The sequence below is a fragment of the Gorilla gorilla genome, chromosome 3 (genome assembly GCF_029281585.2).
Source record: "Gorilla gorilla gorilla isolate KB3781 chromosome 3, NHGRI_mGorGor1-v2.1_pri, whole genome shotgun sequence".
NCBI classification, from domain to species: Eukaryota; Metazoa; Chordata; class Mammalia; order Primates; family Hominidae; genus Gorilla; species Gorilla gorilla.
The window spans coordinates 62591938-62609100 of NC_073227.2; the positions used below are offsets into that span (position 1 = coordinate 62591938).

The 17163-nt window shown below is 33.8% G+C and overlaps 1 long non-coding RNA gene across 2 annotated transcripts in view; it reads right to left on the minus strand.

The window, feature by feature from the left end:
- Positions 1-2524: 2524 nt before the first annotated feature.
- LOC129533314 (uncharacterized) overlaps positions 2525-17163 on the minus strand; it is a 59536-nt gene continuing 44897 nt past the window's right edge. For both annotated transcript variants that reach the window (XR_008679455.2, XR_010133223.1), the window contains exon 3: positions 2525-2678. This is a non-coding gene — a long non-coding RNA (uncharacterized lncRNA). The remainder of the gene's footprint in view (positions 2679-17163) is intronic.

A 17163-nucleotide genomic window follows, 5' to 3' on the forward strand; every position in this document is an offset into this window, starting at 1 on the left:
GCTCCATTAATAAAAACCACTCTGTCCCTCAGAGAAAATGAATGATGTTATGAGCCTTAAGAAATGAATTAGGTGAATGTATTTATGTTACTAGATCATTATTTGCCAAAAAATCTAAATTTATTTTATTTTGAGAAATAACCCTAGCAAACACAAATTTTGATAGCCTATGTTTAAATCACAAGCTTAAAATAAAAGTGGACTATTTAAGTACAAAATCATATATTTATATTGTCTTCCAATATTTAGTTTTATCATTTTCAAACATTTTTATACTCTCACCTTTATATGACTAACATAGATATTTTGCACTATCAGGAATGAGGGTACATATTTATTTCTTCATTTTATTCATTAATTCATGCAACTACCAAGTTCGATTGGACCCCTTTAGTAAAGATCCGTTTATTTTTACTGTTCAAACAGAAGCAATTTAATGTAACTTCTCCCAAATCTATAGACAAATATCGATTACTTCATGAAATATACATTCTTAGGCTTAGACAGCAAATAAACAAAATAAATGAGCATCTATCATGATATATTAGTGCATCAGTCAAAATAGGATAGGCTATATTGATACTGCTAGCCAAATTCCAAATGCCAGTGGCGTAATGCAACACCAGTTTATTTCTGGTCGTAGCTAGACATTCAGCTTGGCTCTTCTGAGGAGCGCTGCTCATTCTAGCCACTTAGGTAATCATTGGGAAATCATTTAATATTTGCTTCTGCAATCACCTCATCAAGGGGAAGACAGTGTTGAGAATTCTGTTTAGCTATTTAATATTAAAGTTTTTATGTAGCAGTGACATATTAATTTAGTTCATATTTCATTGATTTATGCTAGTATGTCTAAGTTTAAATTTGATCAAAATGTAAAATTCTACTTTTTCTGGGAAAAGAATAGAATCACATTTTTAATAGTTACAACGACTATTGTAAACTACCACGCTAGTCACCAAATATTTAATTTATTATTCTTTTCTGATGCAAAATACACATATAATATTTTCAGAGAGACAACTCAAAGTCCTGTCCATTTTGGACATTGACCCTTGAATCTGTGGTTCAGGATCTGTACGTGAATCACATTTGTTTGCTTTTCCAATTGTCTTTAACTAGTGATAATACACAATACATGATTTCAAATTGTGGTTCTCTTAGTTATAGATCTATGGACTTAAAATATGAGTTGTCATAATGAAATAGTATTAATAAAGAAGCATGGGCAAAAAATAACTGCAATAAAAACCCTATTTCAGAAGAGCAAAGAATAGAAGACAAAAAACAAACATGGATTTCTAGTAATGGTAAAATTCTGTTTAATATACATTTTAAGGTCTCCTATCCTGGGAGTGGGGAATATTCTTTGGCACTGATACTGCTTCTTGCTTATTGCACAGCATCACTCCGAGTTCTTCCTTTAGAGTGGCTATCATTTTCCATTTGGTAACATCTGAAGTAGGGATTTGGGGATATTTCCAACTTGGGATACATGTGTGTTGCTTATCACAGTTTCTACATTAAAATCCAGCGGGCCCAAAGTTATCTGTCTCAGGGTCATGAACGATTTTAATTCAGACAGGTGGTTGCAGTGGCAGTGGAACTTCCTTAAAGTCTTAATGAATTTTCGTTTACTTGTTGCCATTTGCTTTCATAAGCTGCATTTTTTTTTCTTTGTCAGTATCTTGTATTTTATCCTTAACTATTTCTTGGCACCTTGATATTATCAATTAGGGAGTTAATAAAGAAGGAGAATATGATTTGCTGAATTGGGAAGTGGATACATTATTATTTTAACAGTGATTGTTCAGAAAAGGTCTCACTATTTGAAGCAACATGTGAAGGGATAATTCTGTCAATATGAATAGCCAGTTCAAGGGCATTGACTCGGGTTAAGTGTTCAACAATGAGAAAGAAGCCAGTTCAAATAAGAGGTGTGAGCAAGAAGAAACTAGTCAGAGGTGAGTCAAATGAAAACAGGGGCCAGATTATGCAGGGCTTTGTCAGTGATTATAAGACCTTCGAATTTTATTTGGAGTAAAATTAGAAATTAATATGGGTTTTGAACAGAGGGTATCTGGACCTAATTTTTATTCTTTTTAAATTTTCCTCCACCTTTATTGAGGTATATTTAACCAAAAAAAGACAAATATAAATATATATATTTAAGGTGTACAACATCATGTTTTTATACATGTATGTATTTTGAACTGGTTACCACAATCAAACTAATTGACATGTCTGCCACCTCACACAGTTACCTTTTTCTGTGTGTGTGGTGAGAACATTTAAGATCTACTCTTAGTAAATTCCAAGTATATAATTTACTGTTGTTAACTATAGCCACCATGCTCTACATTAGATTTTCAGTATTTATTCATCATGCTTAAGTAAAGCTTTGCATTAAAACATCTCTTTGTTGAAATTGAGAACTTTATTGGGGAAAAGATGAGAAGTCACATAGAGATTTTTGAAAGCAATTCCAGCAATCTCTGTGACAGATGGTGATGGTGGTTATAAGAGTTCATAGACTGAAGATATTTTAAGATAAAATTAACAAAATTGGGTTGGATATAGAAAAATCAAAATTAGGTAGTTTGAAGAATTCAACATTTTTCTTTCTGTTGTTCTTGCTGCTTTCCTTTTTTTTATTTGTTTGCTTTGTGTTTGTTGCCCTGAGAAAATAAAAAAAAAAAGAAAACATGAACTTTCAATTTACTGAAAATCAAAAGGGAACAGCCAGAGAAAGTTTGGGAGGAAATATGAGAAGTTAATCTATGGATATATTATGTTATTTGCTTATTAAAATATCAGGTGGAGTTGTTGTTTAAGCAACTGAATACATAATAATGGAGACTGGGTGATATTTGAGCAGGAGATATGAACCTGAGAGGCAAGAACTAAAGGTGTATTTAAACTTGTGAAACTGAATGAGACCTCCTAGGTAGTAATTATAAACAGATTACTCCACACAGATTCTAACACACCTGGGAAAGAAGGAACATTTAGCTAAAGAGATTAAGGAGGATAATATAGTTATTGAAAAAGAAAGAAAAATATATTAAAATCCTAAAATCCAAACAAATAATATTTATCAAAGAAGGAATCATCACGTATGCTAACAAAAAGCCATTGATTGCGGTTTGATTACCATTTTGGTTAAAGATTGAGGAGTGATTATTAAATTTAGCATGCTAAAGGTTATTATTAAATATTCTTATTCCAAATTTTCCACTTGTGTACCTGATACCTCTGTAATAGTTAGCAAATTATTTTTGATCATCTCAATAGACGCAGAAAGAAGCATTTGATAAAAATTCATCATTCTCTCATGATACAACCCTCAAGCAAATTAGGTATAGAAATTTCACTTTGATGCAATAAAGATCATCTATAACAAGCTCAAAGTTGACTTCATACTCAATAGTGAAAAGTTGAAAGCTTTTCCCCTAAGATAAATAACAAGACAATTGTGCCCAATCTTGCCACTTCCATTAAATGTAGTACCAGATGTTCCAAACAAAGAAATGAGGCAAGAAAAAGAAAACAAAAAGTATACAAAAAGGAGGAAGAAGTGAAATTGTTTGATGATATGATCTTATACAAAGAAAACCCTAAGAAATTCCATCAAAAATAAAGTATTAGAACTGGCAAATGAATTTGGTAAAGTTGCAGGATACAAAATCAATATATTAAAATCAGGAGAGATACATTAACAATAAACAATCTGAAAAAATATTTACAATAGCAAATAAGAATAAAATAAAGTAGTTAGGAGTAAATTCAACCAAGGAGGTGAAAGATTTATATACTGAAACTATAAAACAATGATGAAAGAAATTGAATCAGTCACAAATAAACACAAATATATCCTGTGTTCATGGATTGGAAGAATTAATATTGTTAAAATGTCTATATTGTTCAAAGCATTCTACTGATGCAATGCAATTTCTATAAAAACTCCAATACTATTTTCCACAGTAATAGAATGAAACAATTCAAAATATGTATAAAATCACAAAAACTTCTGAATAGTCAAAGCCATCTTGACCAGAAAGAACAAAATTGAAGGCATCATTCTCCCTAATTTAAAAATATATTATTACAAAGCTGTTGTAGTCAAAATAAAATGGCACTGGCATAAAAGCAGACATCACAACCAAGGAAACAGACTAGAAAGCCATGAATTAACCCATGCATTTACAATAAATTGATTTTCTACAAAAGTACCAAGAACATGCAATGAGGAACATGCAGTGAGTAAAAATTACAAAATTGTAATTTATTGTAATGGATCCAAAATTTGGATCCAATTACAAAAAATTGAAAGGATCCAAATTTACACCATATATCAAACTTACACCATTTAGATCCTAACTTACACCATGTACAAAAATCAATTCAAAATCGATCAGAGATAAACTTAAGACCTCAAACTGTAAAACTGCAAGAAGAAAGCATGGGAAAACTCCACAACATTGGTCTGAGCAATGATTTCTTGGATAGGATCCCAAAAGCACAGGTAAGAAAACAAAAATAGACAAACTGGATTGCATCAAACTAACTTCTGCCAAGTAAGGAAACGTTTAACAGTGTGAAAAAAAAAAACTCACAGATCAGGAGAAAATATTTCTATACCATATATCTGATAAGAGGCTAGTGTCCAAAATATAGAAGGAACACAAACAACTCAATGGCAAGGAAACCAATAACCTGGTTAAAAAATGGGCAAATAATCTAAACAGACATTTCTCAAAAGAAGGAATACAAATGGAGAACAGACATATGAAAAATATCAACATCTTTAATCATTACGGAAATGCCTATTAAAACCCCAATGGCATATCATGTCATATCTGTTAGAATGGCAATTATCAAATAAGACAGGCAATTATAAATTAGGATGTGGAGAAAAAGGAACACTGGAACTCTGTTGGTGGAAATATAAATTAATACAGACATTTTGGAAAATGGTATGGAGGCTTGTCAAAAACTAAAAATAGAACTATCATATGATCAAGCATGTATATCCACTTCTGGATATATATCCAAAAGATATCAGCATTTGCATTATTTCAGCATTATTCATAATAACTAAGATGTGGAAGCAAGCTAAGTGTCCATCAACGAATGAATGGATAAATAAAATATTAGATATGTATATGTATGTGTGTGTATATGTACATGTATGTATATGTGTCTGTGTGTGTGTGTATATAATCTATAAGGCAAGGAAACCAATAACCTGGTTAAAAAATGGGCAAAAATCTAAACAGACATTTCTCAAAAGAAGGAATACAAATGGAGAACAGATATATGAAAAAAATCAACATCTTTAATCATTAGGGAAATGCCTATTAAAACCCCAATGATATATCATGTCATATCTGTTAGAATGGCAATTATCAAATAAGACAGACAAGTATAAATGAGGATGTGGAGAAAAAGGAACACTGGAACTCTATTGGTGGATATATATATACACATATGTAATATATATATATCTGGTGTATACACATATATAATATACATATATATATATATATAAAACAGCCTTTAAAAGGATGAAAATTCAGTCATTTGTGACAACATGGATGAACCTGGAAGGCATTGTGCTAAGTGAAATAAGCTAGGCACAAAAAGACAAATATTACACTATCTCATTTATATGAGGAATCTAAAAAAGTTTAACTCACAGGAGAGAGTAAAATGGTGGTTACTAGAGGCTGTGGGGCTAGGCGTGTAGAATGAGGAGTTGTTGGCCAAAGGCTACAAAGTTTTAGTTAGACAGAAAGAATAAGTTTTAGTGATCTATTGCACAGCATGGTTACCAGAGTTAATAATAATGCATTGTATATTACAAAATTGCTAAAGGAGGCCGTTTTAAATGGCGAGGTGCCAAATATATTAATTATCTTGATTTAATCTTTCTACAGTGTATACCTATATAAAACATCACATTGTACCCCATAAATGTATAAAATTATTATTTGTTAATTAAAAATAAATAACCAATAGATAAATAAAATAACTCCTACAATTCCCTAACTCTTTGAGTCATCATTTTTCTCTTTCATGTACCTTCCCTACATTCACGCACTGTAAAATTTCTAACAAGTTAATAAGGCTAATGATTGTCTCCACATCACTTTGCCATCACTGTCTCGGTTTTGAATAATTTTAAGCGAAACACAACTAAAGCGCATTTTCTTTTCACTCATGCCATTTTCACTCTTCCTATTGTGTCTGAAACCCTCTCCAAAATGTTGGCTTCCAAATACACTGAAACTGTTATCAACATCAATTATTGAGTTCTTAAAAAGCAGCTCAAAACTAAGTGCTGAATCTCATGATGGGCAGAAGTATTAAAGCAAAATATTCAAATGGCATTCATGACACCTAATAGAAATTTAATTTTTTCTATTTGTTCATTTTTGTCTGTAATAATGTTTCATTTAAATAAAATTATGTATAGATCATACAACATATGGACCAGTAAAATCATATATAGAAATACATTATAGAAATGCTTTAAATATGCATTTATATATACATATATGTGTGTATATACATGTGTATATAGTCTGCATAACATTTAGATTTCTCAATAATAAAAAATGATTTTTTAGATAGAAAACAAATTGATAATTTAAATATTATATATTGATATATTGCATGTATGTTTGCTTGTTTGTTTAATGAATGATTCTTCCTGTTCTAGAATATAAGTGTTATGAGAGCAGGATATATCCCCTAGCTTATAACAGTATCTGGCCTATACTACCAATTAATAAAATATCTTTGGAATAAATAATAAATTTCAAATGTATTAAGTTATGTTTTGCAGTACTCTTGCTTTATACAATAATTATTTCTTTTTATTTCTTTGCAGGTTACGTTTGATAACTACATGGTTAAGATTTTCTGTCTATCTGCTCATCAATCAATTTTATTTTCTTTTTAAACACATTAAATATATGAAAAAGTCAATGTAAATTGGAAACAATAAAATACAAAGTAACTGTGTAAATTATCTTGAGGACACACATCTCACAAGACATTATGTAAGAAAAAATGGTTCATAAAATTAGATGCGAAGTTTATATATACAAATACACATATATGTATATAAATATATACACACATGTACGCAGACATACATACACACACACACATATGTTCAGTTCCTAAATAATGTCGTAAAACAGTATGTCAAAAGAGAAAAGTAAATATAGGTTAATATATTTAATTCATAGTATAAAGAGGATATTTAAAAGATTAACTATAACAAATTTTTAAAAATATGTATGTTTTCAAAAGTGATAATAGAGTATAATTCTAATAAATATCCTAATGAAAAGCTTCATTTTCGTCTAAAATCCAAACTTCAGTTTATTTAATAATATTTGTGCTTTTCTTTTTTCTTCCAATTATTCTTTCTTAACGGCTAACATTCAAAACGTTCTATCTGCATTTGTGATAACACACAATTGGCATCATGGCAAATATTACAAAGCAATGTTTTGCAATAAGATGAGTTAATTATTTTATAAGTTGATCTTCAAATACTGTTGGATTTAAACAGGACCTCTTTAGCACTCCTTCTTTTGTACTAAGATTTTATGCAGAACTCTGTGTGGTCTTGGATGCTGCCATAGTACTCCTCTACTCATCTCTACCTGTGACTAATCCTAAAGATTTTATAATAACTGATGGACAATGTTTTACAAGAAGACATCATGAAAAACCATATTATATAGTTAATTTGTTTACATGTAAACAAAATGTTTATACCCTTATTTATCACCCATATCATTTTCCTTTCATGTCTATACATCTAATTTGATATCATTGCTTATTCTTGCCATAGAGTTTAGAATCTGTCATCCACATAGTTCCCTATTCTATCTACCATTTTTTGATTGCTTCTATTGCTTTCATGAAATCACTTGAACCTAATTTTCTAATAATGATATGTCCTATAGAGCTCAATTAAATGTTAGTTTTGTTATTTCTGTGATTACTACATGCTTTCTCTAGTTCCAAAATAAAGTAGGCATTTTAATATTTAATATTTAACTAGTTGGCACTTGTAGAACATTGTTCTTCATCCCCCATAAATATATGGCTCCTTTGAAATACAAACCATCACATTATATAACCATCTATATCCTACTTTAATTATATACTAAACACTCATCATGTCTCCTGATTCATTAAATATTTTAGTATCTAGATCACTGATTTTTTTCCTCTAAATCCATGTCATGAATATTATAGTGTCCATGTCCACATAGTTAATTCACACAACATTGAGTTTGTTTCACTTTCAATAATATTTTGGTATATTCACTCTTTAAATCTATACTGGTAGCAAAGAACAATCAGACTGGATATTACTTGATAAGCTTCATTACTGGTACTGGCTAGATATCAGTTCTTCTCAAGGTCCTATCCTAGTTCTTGACATAGCTAATAATTACATGATTTTCAAAATTGTGATGGCAAGCACCCCAAGGTGAGGACCACATCCTGATTTTAAGGTTTACCTATTTTAATCTCTTAGTCCTAAATATTTACAACCATAGCAAGACAAACTGCTCATTGATTCTGCTGCTTACTGCTTATGTTTAACATTCTAACTTGAATTATTTCAAGGGTTCAAGTTTCCGGCATTGTAGTCATTTCCCTGAAATAACCTCAATTCCTGTAATACTTATCCTTTAATCATACTTGTTTGTGAAGACTCAAATTTTGCTGAAATATAACTGACTGCATTCAACTTAAATTAGATGAGTTAAAAGGAAAAAATAAAGTAAGATAAAAACCAGTAAATGGAAGGCATTATGACTGCTTGAGGGGCTATAAGATTTCACTTGAATAAGGAGAGACATTTGAAAATTACAAAGTGGTTAATTAGGAATCATAAATTCTTAAATATCCTGATAAGGAAGTTCAAGTTACATGAAAGAAAATCTGAAAAAAAATTAAGTAAATTTCATAGTATGGTTGGAGATTTCAACACTTCCCTCAGTTACTGAGAGAACAAGTAAAAAAACAATGAGGACACAGAAGTCTTACACAATATTAGCAACGAGGTTGAAATAATTAATATTTAGAAATACTATATCCAAAACCAGTGTTTATGTTTGAAATGCATATGGAATTTTGATCAAAATATTTCAAATGCTAGGCCATAAATAAATCTAAATTAATTTTAAATGACATAAATCATTCTAACTTATCTGACAAAGATGTAATTAAATTAGAAAGGGATGACAGAAATATATATGTAAAGTCCCCAGAACTGAATCTTAACAAACCGCTATCAATAATATATAAGTACAAAGAAAAAAATTCACAAGAAAAAAAAAAACATTCTAAATGGCATGAAAATGAGAACCCAGCATAACAAAACGTGGAAGATATAATCCTAGGAGTGCTTAGAGAAAAATGTGTAGTTTAAATGCATACAAATGAAAAGTTGAAATCAAAGTTGAAAGCAACTATTCTATCTTAAACAGCTAGGGAAAACAAAAAAAAAAGAGCTTATTAAATCCAAATAAAAGAAGAAAGATGATGATAAAGGCAAGAGCAGAAATCAATGAAAATCATACCAGATACATAACAGGAAAAACCAAATAAACTACCCACTATTTTATAAAACGGATCAAGAAATTAATAAATATCCAGATTTAACATACAATCATTTTAAGACTACAACACTTTGGCCGGGTACTGTGGCTCACAACTGCAATCCCAGAACTTTGGGAGGCCTAGGTGGGCAGATCATGTTAGGCCAGGAGTTTGAGACCAACCTGACCAACATGGTGAAACCCCCAACTCTACCAAAAATATAAACATTACCTGGGCTTGCTGGCAGGTGCCTGTAATCCCAGCTACTCAGGAGGCCGAGGCAGGAGAATCACTTGAACCTAGAAGGTGGTGGTTGAAGTGAGCAGTGATCACACCACTGCACTCCAGCCTGGGTGACAGAGCAAGACTCCGTCTCAAAAAAAAAAAAAAAAAATGAGAGTGCAACATCTTATGATAGCAATTACGTGAAATTATGCAACCGTGTAGACAAAAATGAAAAAAAAAGGTTTTAAATTAAGAAAAGAAAAACCAGAAATTATTTAAACATTAACACTTTAGGGATTGGGGAAATTATAAGATAGATGCAATTGATAGAAAAGGAGATACAGACATCAACTTTGCAAGGTAATGGGGGTCTTTGTTCTGAGCAGCAGTGGTTTAATGTTGGAAGGAAAATGATGCTTTTTTTAATTTAAATTTTTATTCAACCAGGAAAAGAATGAGGCAGTTAAAGCCTTCTTTAGCTATTATTTAATGAGATAGGCTGTGATAAAGAAAGATGTTATTATTTATACCTATAGAAAATATAGTTACCAGGAAATATGCAGAAACTACCAGTCAAGGATAATTAGCAGAGTTAAAATTAATATATCTTAGAAATGTGTTGTTATTTCAAATCTCTGAAATACAAAGTTAAAGAAACATCAATAAAATTGAAAGAAACTAAATATAAAAGACACACATTCTCAATTAAGAAATGAAAAGGATGACAACAATATAGTTTCTACATAGACCAAAGAAAAATTAAATATGTACAAAAATTTCACAGCAATAAATTTGATAGTTAGACAAAATGGAAAAATTCTTTTGAAAGTAAAGACTAACAAAACTGTCTAATAAAAGAATGAAACATTTGATAACCCTGTATCTTTTAAAAACAGAAAATATGTGATAAGACAAACAAAATTATTAACACAAAGAAAACTTCTTTGCATTATATAAAAGTTAGATAACTTTACTGGTGAATTCTAAGAAATATTGATAAAAAATAGCATTTCTATGACTAAATCTCTTAGCATTTGATAAGATCACCCTTAACCAAGAAAATACATTAAAATTTTTAAAAGGCTAAAACCAATATTTTATGCATGAGCATAGACATAAAACATATTTATAAAAACATCTGAATGTATTTAGTCAAGAAGCATATAAGACAAATATGCATTCTGATCAAAGGGGGGTTATCTCAAGAGTTTAAAGTTGTTTAAAGTTTAAAAATAAATCAAAACAATTCTAGACGTAGACTTTAAACACTTCACAAAAATTAACTCAAAAGTCACCATAAACCTAAATGTTAAATTGAAAACAGTAAAACTCATAGCACACAACATAGGAGTAAATGTGGGTGACTTTGGTTATGACAGTGACTTTTTAGTTACAACATCAATGGCACAATTCATTAAAGCAAAAATTGATATGCTGAACTTCATCAAAATTAAAATCTTTTTTTTTTTTTTTTTGAGAAGGAGTTTCACTCTTGTTGCCTAGGCTGAAGTGCAATGGCACAATCTTGGCTCATTGCAACCTCCACCTCCTGGGTTCAAGTGATTCCCTGCCTCAGCCTCTCAAGTAGCTGGGATTACATGCATGTGCCACCACGCCTGGCTAATTTTTTTTTTTTTTTGTACTTAGTTGAGACAGGGTTTCACCATGTTAGTCAGGCTGGTCTTGCACTCCTGACCTCATGTGATTCACCCGCCTCGGCCTCTCAAATGGCTGGGATTGCAGGCGTGAACCACTGCGCCTGGCCTAAAATTAAAAACTTTTGCTCTGCAAAAGATACTGTCAAGGGAATAAAAATTAAAGCCACAGAAGGGGAAAAATGTGTTTACCAAAGGCATCTAATAAAGGACTGTTACCCAAAATATACAAAGAGTACTTAAAACTCATCAGTAAGAAAATGAACAGCTTGAATAATCAAAGGGAAAAAGTTCTTCACAGACACCTTACCAAAGAAGATATACAGACAGAAAATAGGCATATAAAAATATGTCTTTAGGGAAGTGCAAATTAAGATAACAATGAGGTACCACTATCCACCTATTGGAAAGGCCAGAATCCAAAGTACAGAAAACACCAAATGCTGCTGAGAAGGTAGAGCAACAGGAACTCTCATTCATGGCTGAAAATAATGCAAAATGTTAAGCTATTTTGAAAGGCAGTTTGCCAATTTCTTGCAAAGTTAAACATCCTCTTACCATATAATCCAGCAATCATGTTTCTTAGTATTTCAACAAATGAGTTGAAAACTTATTTTCACATAAAAGCCTGCATGTGAATATGTATAGCAGCTTTAATCATAAATACCCAAACATAACCGAGATATTCTTCAGAAAATGAATGTATAAATAAAATGTGATACATCTAGACAATGAAATATTATTCCACAGTTAAAGGAAATGAGCTATTAAGCCATGAAAAGATGTGGAGGGGGCCGGGTGCAGTGACTCACGCCTGTAATCCCAGCACTTTCGGAGGCTGAGGCTGGCGGATCACGACGTCAGGAGGCTGAGACCATCCTGGCTAACACGGTGAAACTCCGTCTCTACTAAAAATACAAAAAATTAGCCGGGCGTGGTGGTGGGTGCCTGTAGTCCCAGCTACTCTGGAGGCTGAGGCAGGAGAATGGCGAGAACCCGGGAGGCAGAGCTTGCAGTGAGCCGAGATCGCGCCACTGCACTCCAGCCTGGGCAACAGAGCGACACTCCGTCTCAAAACAAAACAAAACAAAACAAAACAAAACAAAAAGATGTGGAGGAAACTTAAATGTGTATTACCAAGTGAAAGAAGTTAATCTGAAAAGGCTACATACTATTAGATTTCAACTGTATGACATTCTGGAAAAAGGAAAACCATGGAGATAGAAAAAAAATTCAGAGGTTAGTGGAGAGAGAGAAATAAATAGAGCACAGATAATTATAGAGCAGTGAAACTATTCTGTATGATACTCTAATGTATCATACAGAATGGTGAATACATGTCATTATACACTTGTCAAACCCCATAAAATGTACGCCTTCAAGAATGAACTCTACTGGGAATTATGGACTTCACATAACAATGATATATTAATGTAGGTTTATCAATTGTAATAAATGTCCAATGTGGGATGCTGATAGTGGGCAGGACTGCACGTGTCTAGGGAGAGAAGGGTATGTCAAAAATCGCTGCACCTTCTGCTCAATTTTTTTTTGTTTACTGTAAAACTGTCTAATAAATAAAGTCAGCTGGGCACAATGATTCACTCCTGTAATCTCAGCATTTTGGGAAGACAAAGGAGGAGGATTACATGAGCCCAGGAGTTTAAGACCTGCCTAGGCAACATAGTCAGACCCCCATCTCTACAAAAAACTAGAAAAATTAGCTGGGTACGATGGTGCATGCCTGTGGTCCCAGCTACTCAGAAGGTTGAGGCAGGAGGATTGCTTAAACATAGGAATTTGAGTTTACAGTGAACTATGATAGTACCACTACACTCCAGCCAGGGCGACAGAGGAAGATTCTATCTCTAAAATAAATAAATAAATGAATAAAGTTCATTTAAATATAAATAAATCAACATAATTCATTATATTAACTATCAACAAGAAAATCATGTCATTATCTCAATGGATGCAGAAAGCATTTAAATAAATCAAAGCCCTTAAATGATAAATTTTTTTTACACACCATTAATTGTAGGTAATACTTTTAATCTCTTTAAGCCGTTTTCCAAAAAAAAAAAAAAAAGCCTACAGTTAATAGAGTACTTAGTATTTAGATATTGAATTGTATAATGTTCAGCATAGAAAATCACAAAGATGACCACTTTTATCATCTCTATTTAACTCATAGTGGAAACAACAGTTGCTGGGTTGGGGACATGGGTAAACGGGAATAAGAAAGTAAAAACTTGTTCATTAGAACAGGAAATCAAAACTCTTCATATTAATAGAGGACATGTTTACATACATAGAAAATCCTAAGGGATCCAGAATAGCTACTACAACTAATAATTGAATCTAGCAGCTTTGTAGGGTTCGATATCCATTAACAAATTTTTCAGCTTTGCAGGGTTCATAGCCAGTAGTCTATATTATTTCTATATACAAGCAACAAAAACTGGAAAATATTTTTTTAAAAAAATATCATGTAAGAGAACAAATAAACAAACAGGAAATACTCAGGATCATGGTAATGGAATACTTAACAATGGTAAACTTATAAAGCACTGTGGAGAGAAATAAGAAAGAATGAAGGAAATAAAATGGGAAGATACATCATGTCCTTCAATGGAAAGACTCAACATTGTTAAGGTTTCAATTCTCCCCAACTCAACTTAGAAATTCAAAATAATCCCACTAGTATTTTTGTAGTCACTAAACAGCTAATTCTAAAATTTTTATGGTTCTATAATATACAAGATAATATCTAAAAATACAAAGTTGGGCCACATATACTTAATATTTCAACACTCTCTATAAAGACTGTAATTGGAAGGAGAGGACAAGATGGCCATCTAGATGCAGACCAGTGGAACAGCTCCCATGGAGGGACTGAGATGACAGGCGTGCTTTCATAAGATCTTCAGAGGGAAGGCACCGAGAGTGGGTGGAAGGCAGATATAGAAACTGGGCTGAAGGAGGGGAAAGCTGGAAACCTTGCATGGGCTGCTGTACATGAGGATTCATTTTTGAACTCCAACAGTTCTGGGGGGATGGGTGAGTTGAAGTGGCAAGGAGCAACCTGCTTTCACTACAGGCCTCTGGAACACCAGAAGGAGGGGACCTCTTGACCACCATGGACACTTGAAGTGGCAGAGAGAGCTGCTCAGAGAAATGGTGGGGCAGCAAGCCAACTGATGTGGATCCCAGAGTGTTCAGTGCAGGAGTGTCTATAATGGAGCACGGCCAGGGAAATCATCCCCCCTATGCTTGACTTGCTCCCACAAGAGACTTTAGCTCTAGGGGAAATGCCTGACCTAATCTCTGCGGGGCGGCCTTGCACATCAGATGCGGCTAGTCTGATCTGAGCATCCCTTGGTCTGCTGGTCTTTCCCAGGGTCTCAGCCTGGCCACTCCTGCTTACAGGGGAGTCTCGGGTGCCCTGGGGGCCCACATCTTAGATTCTGGGCTGATGGGCCATGCCTGACTGGTGGAGAGCTCCAGTGAGGTAGTTACTACTTTCACTCACCAGCCCACATGCTCACTCCCCATACTGCAGTTTGTATCTAGCCCACGGCAACTCCCCACATCACTTTGTTAGTGTGTGTCTGCATGGGCAGGTTTTGCTTTACTTGCCATGTCAACATGTGAGAGTGCAGCCTGTCCCCTTCTTCCCACTGACTGTCATTGCAGATGGAGTCTTGGTGGACACAGAGCCAGCAAGCCCTGCCCCTGCCAGCACCCCACCCTTGTACTAACACTGCATAGAGAAAGGCAGATCTTCCTCCACCCTGAGTAAGCAGTCCTGCTTGCAGGGCACAGAGAAGGCAGCAAGACCTGTGCAGGCCAGCACCCCACCCCAAGTCAACACCACTTCCAGTACAACTGTGCACACAGGGTCCAGCAGGGGCCACCCTGATTACCTCAGCTCTGTTGCCTCCACTACTGTGGTTAAGGCCTACAGGGAGGCAGGCACTCTTGCATCCACTAGATGCAACAACTGCTACAACTGCCACACCTAGGCCCCCCAGGACAGTGGACTCCAAACCTCGAAGTTTCAGAGAACAAAGTCAGAGTCCATAGAAGTCCTCTAGAGTTAAAGCACACAGTTCAGGACTTGGAAACTGAGAATATAGAAACAAAGCTAGCTGGCTGAATTCACCGTATACTACAGTCAAACTCTCAAGGTAATCAAATAGGATAAAAGAAAAAAAAAATTCAAAGGTCAACAACCTCAAACACCGAAGTTAGATAAGTCCACAAAGATGAGAATCAATGCAAGAACGTTGAAAACTCAAAAAGCCAGAGTACCTCCTTTCCTCCAAATGATCGCATCACCTCTGCAGCAAGGGTTCAGAACCAGGCTGAAGCTGAGATGACTGAAATGACAGAAATATAATTCAAAATACGTATAGAAATGAAGATAATTGAGCTACAGGAGTACATGGAAATCCAATACAAGGAAGCTAAAAATCATGATGAAACAATGTGGGAGCTGACAGACAAAATAGCTAGTATAGAGAAAAACCTAACCAATCTGACACAGCTGAAAAACACAGTATGATAATTGTATAATCCAATCACCAGTATTAACAGCAGAATAGATCAAACAGAGTAAAGAATCTCAGAGCTTGAAAACTGGGTTTCTGAAATAAAATAGGCAGACAAGTTTATAGAAAAAAAAAGAATGAAAAGAAATAAACAAAACCTCCAAGAACTATGAGATTATGTAAAGAGACTGAATCTATGACAGATTAGTGTCCCTGAAAGAGATGAGGAGAATGGGAATAACTTTGAAAACATATTGCAGGATATTATCCATGAGAGCTTCCCCAACCTAGCTAGAGAGGCCGACATTCAAATTCAGGAAATGCAGAGAACCTTAGTAAGATACTTCACAAGAAGATCATCCCCAAGACACATAATCATCATATTCTCCAAGGTTGACATGAAAGCAAAAATGTTAAAGACAGCTTGAGAGAAAGGTCAGGTCATCTACAAAGGGAAGCTCAGAAAACTAACAGTGGACCTCTCAGCTAAAACCTTATAAGCCAGAAGAGATTGGGGACCAATATTCAACCTTCTTAAAGAAAAGAAAAACCAACCCAGAATTTCATATCTGGCCAAACTAAGCTTCATAAATAAAGAAGAAATAGGATCTTTTCCAGAAAAGAAATGCTGAGGGAATTTGCTACCACCAGACTTGTCTTGCAAGAGCTCCTGAAGGAAGCACTAACTATGGAAAGGAAAAACCACTGTCAGTCAGTACAAAAGCACACTGAAGCACACAGACCAGTGACACTCTAAAGCAGCTACATAAACAAGTCTGCAAAATAACCGGCTAACATAATGATGACAGGATCAAATCCACACATATCAATACTAACCTTAAACGTAAAGGGGCTAATTGCAGCAATTAAAAGCCACAGGGTGGGAAGTTGGATAAAGAACCAAAATGCATTGATATGCTGTCCTCAAAGACCCATCTCACATGTGATGATACAAATGAGTTCAAAATAAAGGGATGGAGAAAAATCTGCCAAGAAATAGAAAACAGAAAATAATCAGGCATTGCAATCCTAGTACCTGACAAAACACTTTAAATCAACAAATATCAAAAAAAAGAAAAAGGAAAGTATTA